Source organism: Brienomyrus brachyistius, unplaced genomic scaffold (genome assembly GCF_023856365.1).
Source record: "Brienomyrus brachyistius isolate T26 unplaced genomic scaffold, BBRACH_0.4 scaffold267, whole genome shotgun sequence".
Taxonomy (NCBI): Eukaryota; Metazoa; Chordata; class Actinopteri; order Osteoglossiformes; family Mormyridae; genus Brienomyrus; species Brienomyrus brachyistius.
In genome coordinates, this window is record NW_026042542.1 from 37,565 (window position 1) to 44,380 (window position 6,816).

Here is a 6,816-nt window from a genome sequence, read left to right on the forward strand (position 1 = left end):
AGCAGATATTGTTCTGTCTGTGTGGTTTTTACTCTTTGCAAAGTGAGTCCAGCACAGTGCAGTCAGTGGGTCAGTCTTCCTGAGCTGCATCTAACCAGTGGAAACATCTGCAGCACTGCAGAGAAGCACTCAGCAGACAAACAAACCCAAACAGCTTACAGCTGTATGTCACTTTTGGACAGAGGTGGACAAAGTACACAACTTCACTACTTGAGTTAAGTATAGATACTCCTCGTCAAATAATACTCAAAGTTTTTCAGTTAATTTTTTACTTCAGTTAAAGTACTGGAGTATTTGCATCTAAAAATACTTAAGTATTCAAAAGTACATTATGTTTTAAATGCAAGACATTTTTCAGAACCTAATGACTCCTGAACACCCCACTGAATACACTGACTGGCTTGTACATCTTGTAGAATAAAAAGCTTGTGGAATATGATACAATGACTATAGAAACACAACTGACATAACAAAAGTACAGCCATTGTCATTTTCATCTTATTTAACCCTAGGATGCACAAGTGGGTCAAAAATGACCCGGTGAGGTTGTTTTCTTGCAGTATCTTTGTAATGAAAAGTTTTTATCTTTTCATATTCCAGGTATTCCTAAAATTACATGTTTTTGATATCATGTCATTAAAATTTTTAAGTTACCTCTTATACTTTTTAAGAAATTGTAATATTTGTATTACTACCCCAAGCTTCCATAAGTGGGTCAAAAATGACCCACATGCATTTCCCATACAATTTCTTGGGAACCTGTGCTTCTTATCAATTGTGGCTGTCAAGGATACATTTACTGTGGACCACACACCCTATGTTAGAAGTGTCACCGTTCAGGAAGATTATTTTCCACAGCAAGACCTGATACATGTAAGTATTATTTTTTTATCTCAGAAAAAAATATATATATTTCACCATACTTACACATTCATGAATATTATGTGAAGGATTATTATTATTGTTGTTATTAGGTATTATCAAATTATCCTACTTTATAGTTAGCTAACACTTGCTAGCTAACTAAGCTAGGTATCATTACTGTACATATGTATTGTGTGAGTGTGTGTATGGGTGGGGTTTGAGGAGAGAGTGTGTGTGTGTGAGAAAGAGAGAGAGAGAATGTGCATGTGTGCATTTATTTACATAGCTACATATTGATTGTCATTCAAAACATTCTCTTCCTTTTATGTTTCCTCATCTAGTGTCATGACTGCTAGGTTTACAGGAGATATGGTCATCCAGATGCCAAACAAGCCCACCAAGTATGGCCTAAAGATCTTCTGGGTTTGTGATGCACGCATCCCATATGCAATAGATGGGATGGTTTACACAGGGAGACAACCAGGGGAAGAAGTTCAGAAGAATCTGGGAGACAACATTGTCCGGCAGTTGTGCAGTAGATTCAGAAACACAGGTCGCAACATCACCACAGATAACTTTTTCACCAGTGTGCAGCATGCGCAGCATCTCCTGGAAATGGATCTCACTATTGTGGGGACTCTACGACAGAACAAGCCAGACATCCCTCCTCTGATGAAGGCTTCTAAGTCCAGGGAGGTTCACAGTACAGTTTGGATTCAATGGCAGCATTACCATGGCCAGCTATGACCTTCTATAACAAGACCAAAGGAGGTGTTGACACCATGGACCAGATGGTTGGCACCTACACCTGCAAGCGACAAACACAGAGGTGGCCCATGGTGCTGTGGTACAACATCCTTGACATCGCCACCCTAAATGCCTACACCTTTTTCACGACTCAGCACCCTGAATTCAACAGAGGTATCACCAATGCACGACGACTCTTGCTCAAAGAGCTCTCAAGGGAACTTATCACACCACACATGAGGAGTCGACTGGAAGGCTGCCCACAACTGCAAACCCCGATCATTGAAGCAATGGGAAGGTGTGGGGTGACAAAAGCCACAACCCAGCCACAGGACAGAAGCACACAGGGCCAACAGAAGAGAAAGAGGTGTCAGATCTGCCCAAGTAATAAAGATCGCAAAGTCAGCAATAGGAGTGGGAAGTGCAATGTGCCTGTGTGCAATGATCACAGCCAGAAACAGGTAGTCTGTCACAACTGCATGCAGTGAGGAGACAAGAAGGCAAAACAGGGACTATCACATCAAAAGCTTCAGCAAACACCGACACTTACCTGCAAGAGAATAGAAAAGAGAAAGGAACTGTCAATGACCGGACATTTACCCACATACACATAATGAATGTTCACATTGTTCTGTTGCTGTTCTGTGCAGTATTAGTTTTTTAATTATCAAAATGTTTAAAATCTGTAATAAAGTGGAAAATAATAAAATTTCAAACATGAAATCATTCTTGTGTGGTCCAGAAAGTAATACAGACTATAGTACAATTCATTATTCGTAACCAAAATGTCAAAAAATGGCATGAAACACATTGATTTTTATAAGTGGGTCAAAAATGACCCACTTATGGAAGAGTGTAGGGTCATATGACTCATGCATCCTAGGGTTAACACCCCCCACCCCACTCACACAAAAGAGCATGGTAGTGTTCTTACAGAGCCGTAGCAGTGTGTGTGTGTGCATGTGTGCATGTGTGTTTGTGTGTGTGTGTGTCTATGTGTGTGTGTGTTTGTGTGTCTGTGTATGTTTGTGTGTGTGTCTATGTGTGTGTATGTTTGTGAGCCAAGTAACAAGACAGGGAGCAAGAAACAAAACTCCTCTTTCTTAATTATCCACATCGTTATTAACGACACAGGTATATATACAGGTACATATACAGGTACATGTATATACTCAAAAATACATCCAGAACACACAATTAAATGAAAAACGTAATTTAAGAACACTTGAAATTTTCATTCAGTTTCTTTCATCTGTTTAATATAATCGATCAGTCCCTGTGCGTTTGCCCCAAACCATTCAGCATGGTACACAAGGGAGACAAGTAAGCATGTGTGACATCAAAGAACTGATTGCAGCAACTCAGCCTTTCCACAACATTAAAGCCGCTTATTCCCCCCCATGCCATGAAGAAATAATCTCTGTGGCTCCCCTCTCCCCCTCCCTCAGCCCCCAGTCTGGCTTGAACATTTGCACTTCCAGTAAAAATGCGCCCCAAACACACTGACACCAAACTCAGCACCGGTACTCCGTAAAATCCCGTGATTCAGTCTCAGAAGCACTGGCTCCCCTGCCCTCCTCTGAACATTATTAAAGCTACACCCTGAACACTCTGTGTGACTGACATGAATGAGAAGCATCTTTATTCATAATCTCTGTAGCGGAGGTCAGAATACAGAGTGTCATTATTCCCGTCTTTCTTCTGTCTCCTGGGTTTTGGCTTCTTAAGGTTCAGGGCAGCGTAATTCAGTGTGTCCTCGTCATGGCACTGTGGAGACAAAGATGGCAGAATTGGATGGATCAAATCGGTTTGCTATTACCTATTTTCACAAATAGCACTTAAAATGCTGATCCCAGGATGGAAATCAGTCTGAGGTTCATTTGTTTTACTGACGATTTGTAATTTGAAATATTTATTACATACTTGCTTGCGTGACCATTCCACTTTTGATATATCACTGTTCTTTTCATCTGTTTAAAATATATAACACATCAATATATTATTTAATTTCGCACGGTATCATACCGTGGTCAGATAACATTCCGAATTTTCAAGCAATCAACATCCTTTTTGTCTCAAAAATGAAAGTAAAAATGACTTCTGTCAATTTAAGTGTGCATGTTTGGATACGTGTCATTTGTTCTCATATATCATATATAATAAAATTGCTATAAAGGAGATCTTGGTAATAAAAGTTATTGATATGCAACTTATTGCAACATGTATATTTCAATAGATTTTGCAAAATATGAAAGATATAATACAAAAATGTAAATCTTACAGTACAAAAAGGTTTATATAAATAAGGTGAGATTTAATAATGGATTTTAAAACTGTATTACCTGCAAGAGTGGTTTTAATATGAAAATGTTATCTATCATAAAACAATTTTATATTTCTATAATTTGTTAAAATCTACATTTTGTCCTTCTGAGTGCATAAAGCCGGGCAGCGTACCTGCACAGTGTGTACAGGTCAGTTTACATCTTATACAAATGAGAGCAACGTTCAGAATAATGCTGCAAGATAAAACTATCAGCAAGCCAGAGTGAAGAGGATCCAGCAGCTTCTGAAAGCCTGTAACAAAGAGATAGATTTCAGCATAATGATATAGAGACACATTTCCCATTTGCTTACATTACATTAGTTAAAGATCAAATCGATAACACATTACAGCAGTTGTTTTGTAAATAGTCCATTTTTAACATGAACTTCTAGTATTTTGCATTTTAACAATTTATATTAATATTTGAAATAATTATTAAATTAGGGTTAGGGTCGAGTTTGGGACCCGGATAAAGGGGATTTAACCCAGAGGCTGCAAGATAGTATTTATCACTTTAGTCCTAATCAGGATAGAAGTCCAATCTGGAAAGTTTATAAAGAAGTTAGCAAATCAGACAGTCATGAAGTAATCAAGACAACATTTATTAAACATATTACAATATATAATTATTGACATGTGGCCACATACTTGTAAATACATTTGGACAAATACAATATTAAACAATCACATTCCTCAGCTGAGAGTGCACAAAGTTCTGCGGAAAGTATCTGACTACAGATGGACTTTCACGCAGTTCTCTGTGGGAGCTCTGATTACAGAGTAACTCCCCGAATCCTTCTGAGGCCCTTCCTTAAGTATCCAAACCAGGTGATGGCATGTCTCTGAAGACTGACCAATTTCGGTCAACGGTTAATTTTAGGGGCATTGTTGGCCTTGGTTCTCAAGTCCTCAGCCAATCAGATCACTTTAGGGGGTGGTCGTAATTCCCTTGTTCTGCCATGTGAGAGGCTCTCTCAGTTTGGTGGGTTTAGCCGAAGTTTCTATAGTTCTCTTAGGGAAAACTATACTGCCTTAAATCTGAGTGTATAACACTCGCCGTCTCATGCCTATTCAAACGAGACCAAACATGCGTGTATTTGTCCCTAACATCTATGTGTGGTGAGTTATCCTATTTCTAGTGGAAAAGGTGTCTGTGTCTGGGGACTGACAGCTGTTGTTGCTGTGGTTTGACTGTGGAACTCCGGCCACTCCAGGGGGTGAAAGGTCTTGCTTTTTCTGTATTGCTCCAGTTATTCTCAGGAGCCGGCAGGGCTTTGCCTTCCTTAAAAGGGATGGTTTGATGCGTGGAGTCCAATCTTGCCTGGGCCAGTGGATCCTTTTCTTGGAGCTCTGAGATGGACTGATGCAGGCTGATCAGAGTTGGGGCCTGCAGGACCTATAAGTTTTATGTCCTTACATCAATCTCTAGTTGTGATAGCAGTTGTTTCTGGCCACAACCGGGATTCGAACCCCGGTCTCCCGTGTGAAAGGCGGCGATCTTACCACTACACTATCCAGCAACTATATAATACAATATATAAAAAATATAATATAAATATAATATAAATATATAAAATATATAAAATATATTTTTGGCCACAACCGGGATTCGAACCCCGGTCTCCCGTGTGAAAGGCGGCGATCTTACCACTACACTATCCAGCAACTATATAATATAAGGGAGATTTACGGGAAAATACTAATACGGGAGGACGGCGGGAAAGAGAAGTAAAATACGGTAGTTTCCCGGCCAAAACGGGAGACTTGACAGCCTGAGATGGCTGTCTCTGGCCACGCCCCCTACAGTCGGTCCGGCCCCTGGCTTTTCCAGCGTGTTCGCGAAAACGACTTCATTATTTATCTGATTGATTTATCGACAGACCATCATACTTTTTAGACGTTATAATAACAACACTCTATTGATCCCCCTCTTACTGTCCATGATACACAATGACGAGACACATGTTCACTAATGACGAGAACTATTCTATTTTTCATGCCGGGTCCTTCAAATCTTACATTTACAAATCTTGTTCTTGTTCTCTGCTCGTTCCCGTAGATATATATTATTATACGGAGATTTACGGAGTCTTCAAAGACGGTCCAGCTCAAGGATCACTGTTGCTGTGGTGTAGATCAGCTGATCTGTAGTAGTCTTCTACGTACATCTTCTAGTAGACCTTCTGAGGGTACTTCACGCATTCTTGGTCGGAGGGTCCAGGTTTCCAGCTTAGCTTATTTCTTATTTCTCAGGTCAGCTGCTCTTGTATTCAGCCTACTAATATATATGGGGCTTGGTACCCAATCTCGGAATGTGGGGATGATGATATCTCCCCCCTGACCTGTCGTCCTGGCTCCCCCTTGTCGTAGCAATCGTGTTGTACCTCATCAATCTCTAGTTGTGATAGCAGTTGTTTCTGGCCACAACCGGGATTCGAACCCCGGTCTCCCGTGTGAAAGGCGGCGATCTTACCACTACACTATCCAGCAACTATATAATATAAGGGAGATTTACGGGAAAATACTAATACGGGAGGATTACTGTCCATGATACACAATGACGAGACACATGTTCACTAATGACGAGAACTATTCTATTTTTCATGCCGGGTCCTTCAAATCTTACATTTACAAATCTTGTTCTTGTTCTCTGCTCGTTCCCGTAGATATATATTATTATACGGAGATTTACGGAGTCTTCAAAGACGGTCCAGCTCAAGGATCACTGTTGCTGTGGTGTAGATCAGCTGATCTGTAGTAGTCTTCTACGTACATCTTCTAGTAGACCTTCTGAGGGTACTTCACGCATTCTTGGTCGGAGGGTCCAGGTTTCCAGCTTAGCTTATTTCTTATTTCTCAGGTCAGCTGCTCTTGTATTC

The 6,816-nt window shown here is 40.3% G+C and overlaps 1 long non-coding RNA gene across 1 annotated transcript; it reads left to right on the top strand.

Annotated features, from left to right (window-relative positions):
• Positions 1–506: 506 nt before the first annotated feature.
• On the top strand, positions 507–2,334 carry LOC125728375 (uncharacterized). The gene is made up of 2 exons (XR_007389049.1): positions 507–873; positions 1,206–2,334. It is a non-coding gene; the product is annotated as an uncharacterized LOC125728375 (long non-coding RNA).
• The last annotated feature ends 4,482 nt before the right edge of the window (positions 2,335–6,816 follow it).